Source organism: Rhinichthys klamathensis, unplaced genomic scaffold (assembly GCF_029890125.1).
Source record: "Rhinichthys klamathensis goyatoka isolate OS25496 unplaced genomic scaffold, OSU_Roscu_1.1 h1tg000065l_1, whole genome shotgun sequence".
NCBI classification, from domain to species: domain Eukaryota; kingdom Metazoa; phylum Chordata; class Actinopteri; order Cypriniformes; family Leuciscidae; genus Rhinichthys; species Rhinichthys klamathensis.
The window spans coordinates 2,498,264-2,505,000 of record NW_026606608.1 but is presented as its reverse complement, the minus strand read 5'-3'; the positions used below and the strand labels follow the sequence as shown (position 1 = coordinate 2,505,000).

The 6,737-nt window shown below is 37.3% G+C and overlaps 1 long non-coding RNA gene across 1 annotated transcript in view; it reads right to left on the bottom strand.

Moving 5' to 3' along the window:
* Positions 1-4,852, bottom strand: part of LOC130084514 (uncharacterized) — a 102,141-nt gene extending 97,289 nt beyond the window's left edge. The window contains exon 1 of the long non-coding RNA XR_008806946.1: positions 4,450-4,852. This is a non-coding gene — a long non-coding RNA (uncharacterized LOC130084514). The remainder of the gene's footprint in view (positions 1-4,449) is intronic.
* Positions 4,853-6,737: the final 1,885 nt, after the last annotated feature.

Genomic DNA, 6,737 nt, shown 5'->3' with positions numbered 1-6,737 from the left:
AGCACTGGTGTACCACTACACAATGAATCCAAACACACACACAATTAAAGACTCTTAGAAAGCAAATGGAAACCTTACTAATTATTGATACTCTTACTGATCATTTGCTGAAGGTTCTTGTTTAAAGCATCAGATACACACACACACACACAGATGTGAGATTTGGCAGATCATCACTCAAAACCAGGCCTGCTCAGCAAAATCCCCAGAGTTACATTAACTCTGCTCAGAGAACATATGGTCCCTCTATAGAGAGTTAAAGTAACTCCGAATCAGAGTTAAAGTTAATGAGATAATTAAGTGATTAATTAAGTGATGAACACCTGCTGTTAACAAGCAGAATAACTGAAGGAAAGAGAAACAACAAGAACAGAAAAAAGAGAAACACAAGAACTACAACTGACTTCAGCCACAGTCTTAGCTGAAGAGAAAAGAAGACATTAAATCTGTGAAGATCTCAGCAGAGGAGGAATAAACACCTCCACACACAGCATTACAAGCTTCACTTATTACTAACCAGACTGACTTTATCTCTGTCAGACGTCTACAGAAGCTCTTATTGAGAATTAGATGTTGACGATTTATTGAAAACGTTTGGTCACCAATATGGTGATCAGTGTTTCGTTTCATTGGACAGTTTGACTCTTTGCTTTTTGCTGCGAGTTTGTGGTCTTTGTAACAGTTTTTACCAAAACACACAATTTGTGGCAAAGAAAGCCAGAAACAAAGATGATCAGGAGATATAGTTTTCAACAACATAAAGTAGAGTAATTCTCTAATCTCATCACTGACCTAAAGTGGTTATTTGATGTTAATAGATTATATTCCCTAACAATACTCTCTTGCCACAGATCAGACATTCTGACTTTTGTAAAACATTGCGAGAATTGTTTTTTTTTTAAGACAAACAGACATCAAGGATCAGCATGAATCTTAACAATGGTGACATGCGTCATGCTGCAATGCATGCTGGGAGGTGGGAGCCATGAGTTTTATACTATTGTGGCTCCCAGCAATTATTTTGCTTGTTAGCAGGTGTTCATCACTCAACCATCACTTAATTAATCACTTAATTATCTCATTAACTTTAACTCTGATTCAGAGTTACTTTAACTCTCTGTAAAGAGGGAGCAAATGTTCTCTGAACAGAGTTAATTTAACTCTGGGGATTTTGCTGTGTGTACACACACTCTCGTCACCTGTGTTACACTCCCACCTCTCAGGTATGCTGGATTACTGAACTCGTCGAGCATTTTAATGTCCTGTCCTCGGACAAAAATATTTGGTTCTATTGCTGAAGTTCGAAAAGCATCATACTTCAGTTCATCACTACATTATTTCAATATTGAAGAGAACCAGAAAACATTCTCAATCTCTATAAGTAAAATGGCATATCAAAGTCAAGTCACCTTTATTTTCAGTCAAACCTAAATGTATTCAGACACCTTCGACATTTCTCACATTATCACAGTATATTCGCTATAGTTTAGAAAATGGTAATAAAATATGACAAGAACTCAGAGTTATGAAATCAGTGGATATTTCACTAGTTTTGTCCGTCCTTCTGTTAGACTCTCACACATGAATTATGTTGAATATCTGTCAGCTCTTAAATTGAACTCCACAATTAGATAATACCAGTTTAGCTCAACCAGTGACCAAGCAATGCTTCATGTTGTTCAGTCTGTGTGTAAAAACGTTGCATTCGCAATTAAAGAAAAAACACTTCAGCAAAACATGGTCAGATCAAAATGTTTGGTCCCAAATTATACAGGTAGTCACTGTATGAAGAGTTTTTAGGTATAATATGTCACAGTTTATTTTATTTTGCTCACCTCATTTACATAAATGAAATATAGTGTCCTGCACACACTAGTAAAACAATATCAAAAATTATATCTGGTGTCTGAATCATTTTTGGTTTGACTGTAGCGCTTTTTAACATTACAGATTGTTTTAAAGCAGCTTTACGGTGATTACAGGAAAATATTGCAACAAAGATTACAGCAGACACAAATATAGGTCTGTCTTAAGGTCGGTTTTCTCTTTCACTTCAACTACTGTCATGCCCCGAGGAACAGTTTGAGGAGGATAACGCTATTTGCTTTTGGTGTATTTATTATTGGCCACCTCGACAACACCTGGTTTAACGGCACACACACTGGAATGTAACTTGTGGTTTACAAAATAAGTGTGGTCAATTTAACTGAACACAAGCGCTGAGTTCCTGCCAGACGCCAGCACACGCGCTCATGTACGCTTCTCTTGTGGTTTACCACAGGTGTGTGTTATATTACAGCGCAGTAAACACCTGCTGCAGGAACACACTCCTCACACACACTCAGACCTGTGTATGAGCAAATCTTCAACAACAGGGGGACTGAAGGCACCAGCCAGATGAGATGTACATTTCTTCAGCTGGAGACACAAGTTTGGTTTGAGGCCGAAAAACGTACCAAAGCACGAGATCTGAGAAAGCCCATAGATTTACCCACTTTCAGACGCTTCCCTCGAAGAAATCTGGGCAGAAGTGGTCAAGAGGATGATCTAGATCTTATATCTGTTCAAACCGATATAAGGATTGGGATTAACCCTCTGGTGCTCTTCGCGTGTCGGACAAAAATTACAGATCTGAAAATGTTTTTTTTTATTTAATATTTTGTATTTTTAGGGGATTTTACGGTTCTAAATTATATTTACGCCGTATTTATAATCCATTTATTCACTTTTTGAGCATAGACCTGAAAATGAAATTTCCAACTTAAAAACTTTGGTAAATCTTGAATGCTTTAAAGCACAGACTGAAGTTTGATCTCTTTTTAAAGACGACGCTTGGCAGATTATTGCTGAAGTGAAAAAAGTTTAAAAAGTGAACTTAAAATTAACATAATTGTATGTGTATTGTTATGAAAAATGCACAAAAATGCTAATTTCAATTTTTATATGAAATATTACATTGTACTCTAAAACTGCAAGAAAATCAAAGCCATAAATCTAAACAAGTTGTGCTCCAAGTTTGAGCCTGATATCTCAAAAAATGAGCGTTCAGTGAGATGTAGTACGGCTGCAGTACCGAACGCTTCCACTAGAGGAACTTCGTCTCACATTCATTTCCAATGCGCTCAGTTTTTACTATTTTATTCAGGACCATTTAACCTGTTTGAATCATGTCCAAGAATTATGTGTGTGTTCACATGGCAAGTGCCAAAACCTGTACCAAGTTTCGTACCATTCCGATGAAGGGAAAAAAACAAAAACTAAACGTACAAAAAAAAATTCTTTTTTGATCGAAGAGCAACAGAGGGTTCAGGAATGTGTCTCCCTCGTCCACTTGTGATCCGATCGACCAAAGCGCATCTTAACACCAGGTGTAAACATGCCCAGGGAAGAGTAGTTTGTCTAACCAAAGCAAGCACAACACAAACACGTGCTTCCCACTCTTGATTAAGATAACCGGATGAGGAAGAGAAGAGAGGAGAAGACACGAGTGTTTCTGTGTGTGTCTCCCACTGAGAGACTGACATTCCTGACCAACTTCACTGACACTTCAGCCTCTTTAGTGACGGGAGAGTCCCTTTGCCATGAGAGTCACTTCTGTTGGACATCGGGTCCCTCTCAGGGGAGAAAGGAGGGCTTGTTTGAGATATAGTGGATCTCTGTCCCGGCTCAACAATAGAGGAATTCTGCTCGGGAAGAGGGGCGAGTCCTTTAAAACACACCCAGCGCCCACTGTCCACTAGCTAAATCTACACACACATACACACTTAGAATAATAAAGAGGAGACGCTGTCACCAAACCGAGCCTGACAGGATCAGTACAGTACCAGTAGATGCTAAAGGGTCTCATCACATGTTCAAACACAAATGATCATTCTGTGTTCATAAGAGTCGACCAAACTGAAACTAATAATATCTACTTCAATAACTTGGGCTGTGAGATTATGAACTTCAGTAGTACGATGAGAGCTGTCAGTGTTAATATAGAGCTGAAGACAGATCATGGAAACCAGGCTAGTACCAGATCAACACTGTGGCACATGAAGCATTAAATTAACGTATTTAAAGTACCATGTTAATATCATCCCTTCATGATGGCACTTGTTTTGGGTTGTAAACCTCTAGGTTTTGAAGTTTTGCTAACCAGACCAAGTCATTTGCAGCACACATACAGCACCTGTGTGCTTGAAATACTGTGCTTGACATTTTAAAAGCAAATAACCGAACAATAGAACTGTTAACATCTATTTCGAAATAGCTGTTAACAAAACAAATAAACAAAACATTTAAATAAACGATTGAATACAACAACTGTCATTAATAGAATAATAGGCATTATACTAGAAGAAATGTGAATTTTGTATGGATTATTAACTTAAGTTACTCTAATGAATAGCGCGTTGTGTTCTAATGTTAGCCTACTGTTATTGATGAAGCTGAGCATAACGTTACCTTTATCTCACGCTAACAGTTTCTGCTGAGGAGTTTGTGCTTCTTCTCTTCCTTCTGTCGATCCTTCATCTTTTTAAGTTTATTATTCCACATGTTAAGTTATTCCAGAAGTCATATCCGAGACACGCCAGAATCCCAGAGATACAGGATTCATGTTCACGTTCCCAGAGCTCCCAGGCTTTAGCATCCCGACAGACTGAAGGAATCCACATCCACACAATCCAGATAAACTCATGCGGTTCTCCCCTTCAATGAGGCTGTCGACCCACGTGCCACACACACACACACACACATCTCCACATCATCCAGCGAAGATCTTCTTCACACTCGCGAACGACGTCCTGATATTAAACCGAGAGACTCAGATGAAGGTCCGGAGGAAATCTTGTGTTTCGCTGTAATGTGTGAAGAGTAAGAGAAGCGCGCGCGCACACACACTCTCTCTCTCTCTCTCTCTCTCTCTCTCTCTCTCTCTCTCTCTCTCTCTCTCTCTCTCTCTCTCTCTCTCTCTCTCTCTCTCTCTCTCTCTCTCTCTCTCTCTCTCACACACACACACAGCATCGATCCATGGGAAATGTACAGTTCTTTAATTGTCTTTAACTAGTATGTACAACATTTAAATTACTTATTTGATCCATTCCGCTTTTTGTCACGTACATGTTTTTTTATGTTGTACTTAAATCCCTGCATGTAATAATGTTAATTACTTTTTTCTTTAATTTCATCTGTCTACAATTAAACTACCCGTTTTCACAGACATCTAATATAAAGTAAGAAGTCAACATTTATATTTCTTTAGTAAAGCCTAACTATAAGCAATATCTCATGATTCTGAATGTCAACACAAAATGTATTTTTAATGTCTAATGACGTTGCACACAATATATTGTATATTGGACTGCTCTGTATAGTGTGTTGTGCTTGAGATTGCATTGTTTACTTCATTGTGTTTAAAATGGGCCGCATGTTCACCAAAATAACAACCTTGCAAGTGTGTTTTTACGTGTGCAATATACTTCAACAAGTGATCATGACTTGATGAACAGTGGTGTTTGTGTTAATGACAGCATCGCGTGTGAGCAGTTGAGCGTGAGTCGGATAAGATCAGCTGTCGTCACAGGACACAAAAGAGTGAATCATGCTTTCATTAATGTTCTTCACCAGCTCCAGACATGCTTTCATTTCACACATCTCAGATCAGATGAGAAGATCAGGAGTGGACTCGGGATTAGGATCCGTCAAACCGTGACTGATTATTTACAGTTACTATGATTTCAGATACTGGAATAATACAAGTAATAATTCATGTGGCATCATCATAGTAATATTGCTGTTCAACATATCATTCCTTTCCACCCTGGAAAAGTTCTCCTAGTTCTTCTGTTGAAGTCAATCGCTTCGGTCTCTTCCCGTAATCCCAGACTGACTGGATGGCAAAATCTCACTGGATTATTACAGTGTGTGCAAAAGTCTTGTTTGAAAATCTGAAATGCATGTTTTTAATTTGCATGTATAGAAAAATATGTTTTCATTGTTTTGAAAACCTTTTTGTAATTCAATTTTATATCTAATGCTAGCAAATAAGAATTTTTCCAATGTAAATTAACACCAATCTTACATAATATGTCATTGATAAAATGTTTTGCTCACTAGGCTAAATGACGACTTCTGTTAATTGGCCAAATAAGGTAGTTATCAGACAATGATAATAATAAAAATGTAAAAGTCAGTTCATTAATTTCCAATATAAGAGTCTATCACCACTTAAAACCTCAGCAAGTTTGATCTATAAACAATAACCACTCTGTCCATGAACAAGACACATAATTTGAGATTATTTCACGGTGACTGTCACCATACACTGCAAAAATGCTTTTCTTACTTAGTATTTTTGTCTTGTTTTCTGGGAATATAAATCAAAATTAAGTTATTTGTTGCTTTAAAAAAGCAAAATGATCTGTCAATGTGGTAAGAAAATTAAACTTAATTCAAACGGAGACAAGATTATTTTTCTTATCCCATTGGCAGATAATTTAGCTTTTTTTAAGCAAAAAGTCATTAAATTTGTATTTATTTCCCCAGAAAACAAGGCATACAGTGATATCATATGGCATTTTACATCTTTAGTAAATATATCTTTATTTAAGAATATTTAGATATTTGGACTGGAAACAAGACAGAAATACTAAGTAAGAAAAGCATTTTTGCAGTGTAATTGTAATGTGAGTTGTTTGGATAAAGCTAAACCACTAGTGGTGCTATAGAAGCAGTAACCCGTTCCCTGATCC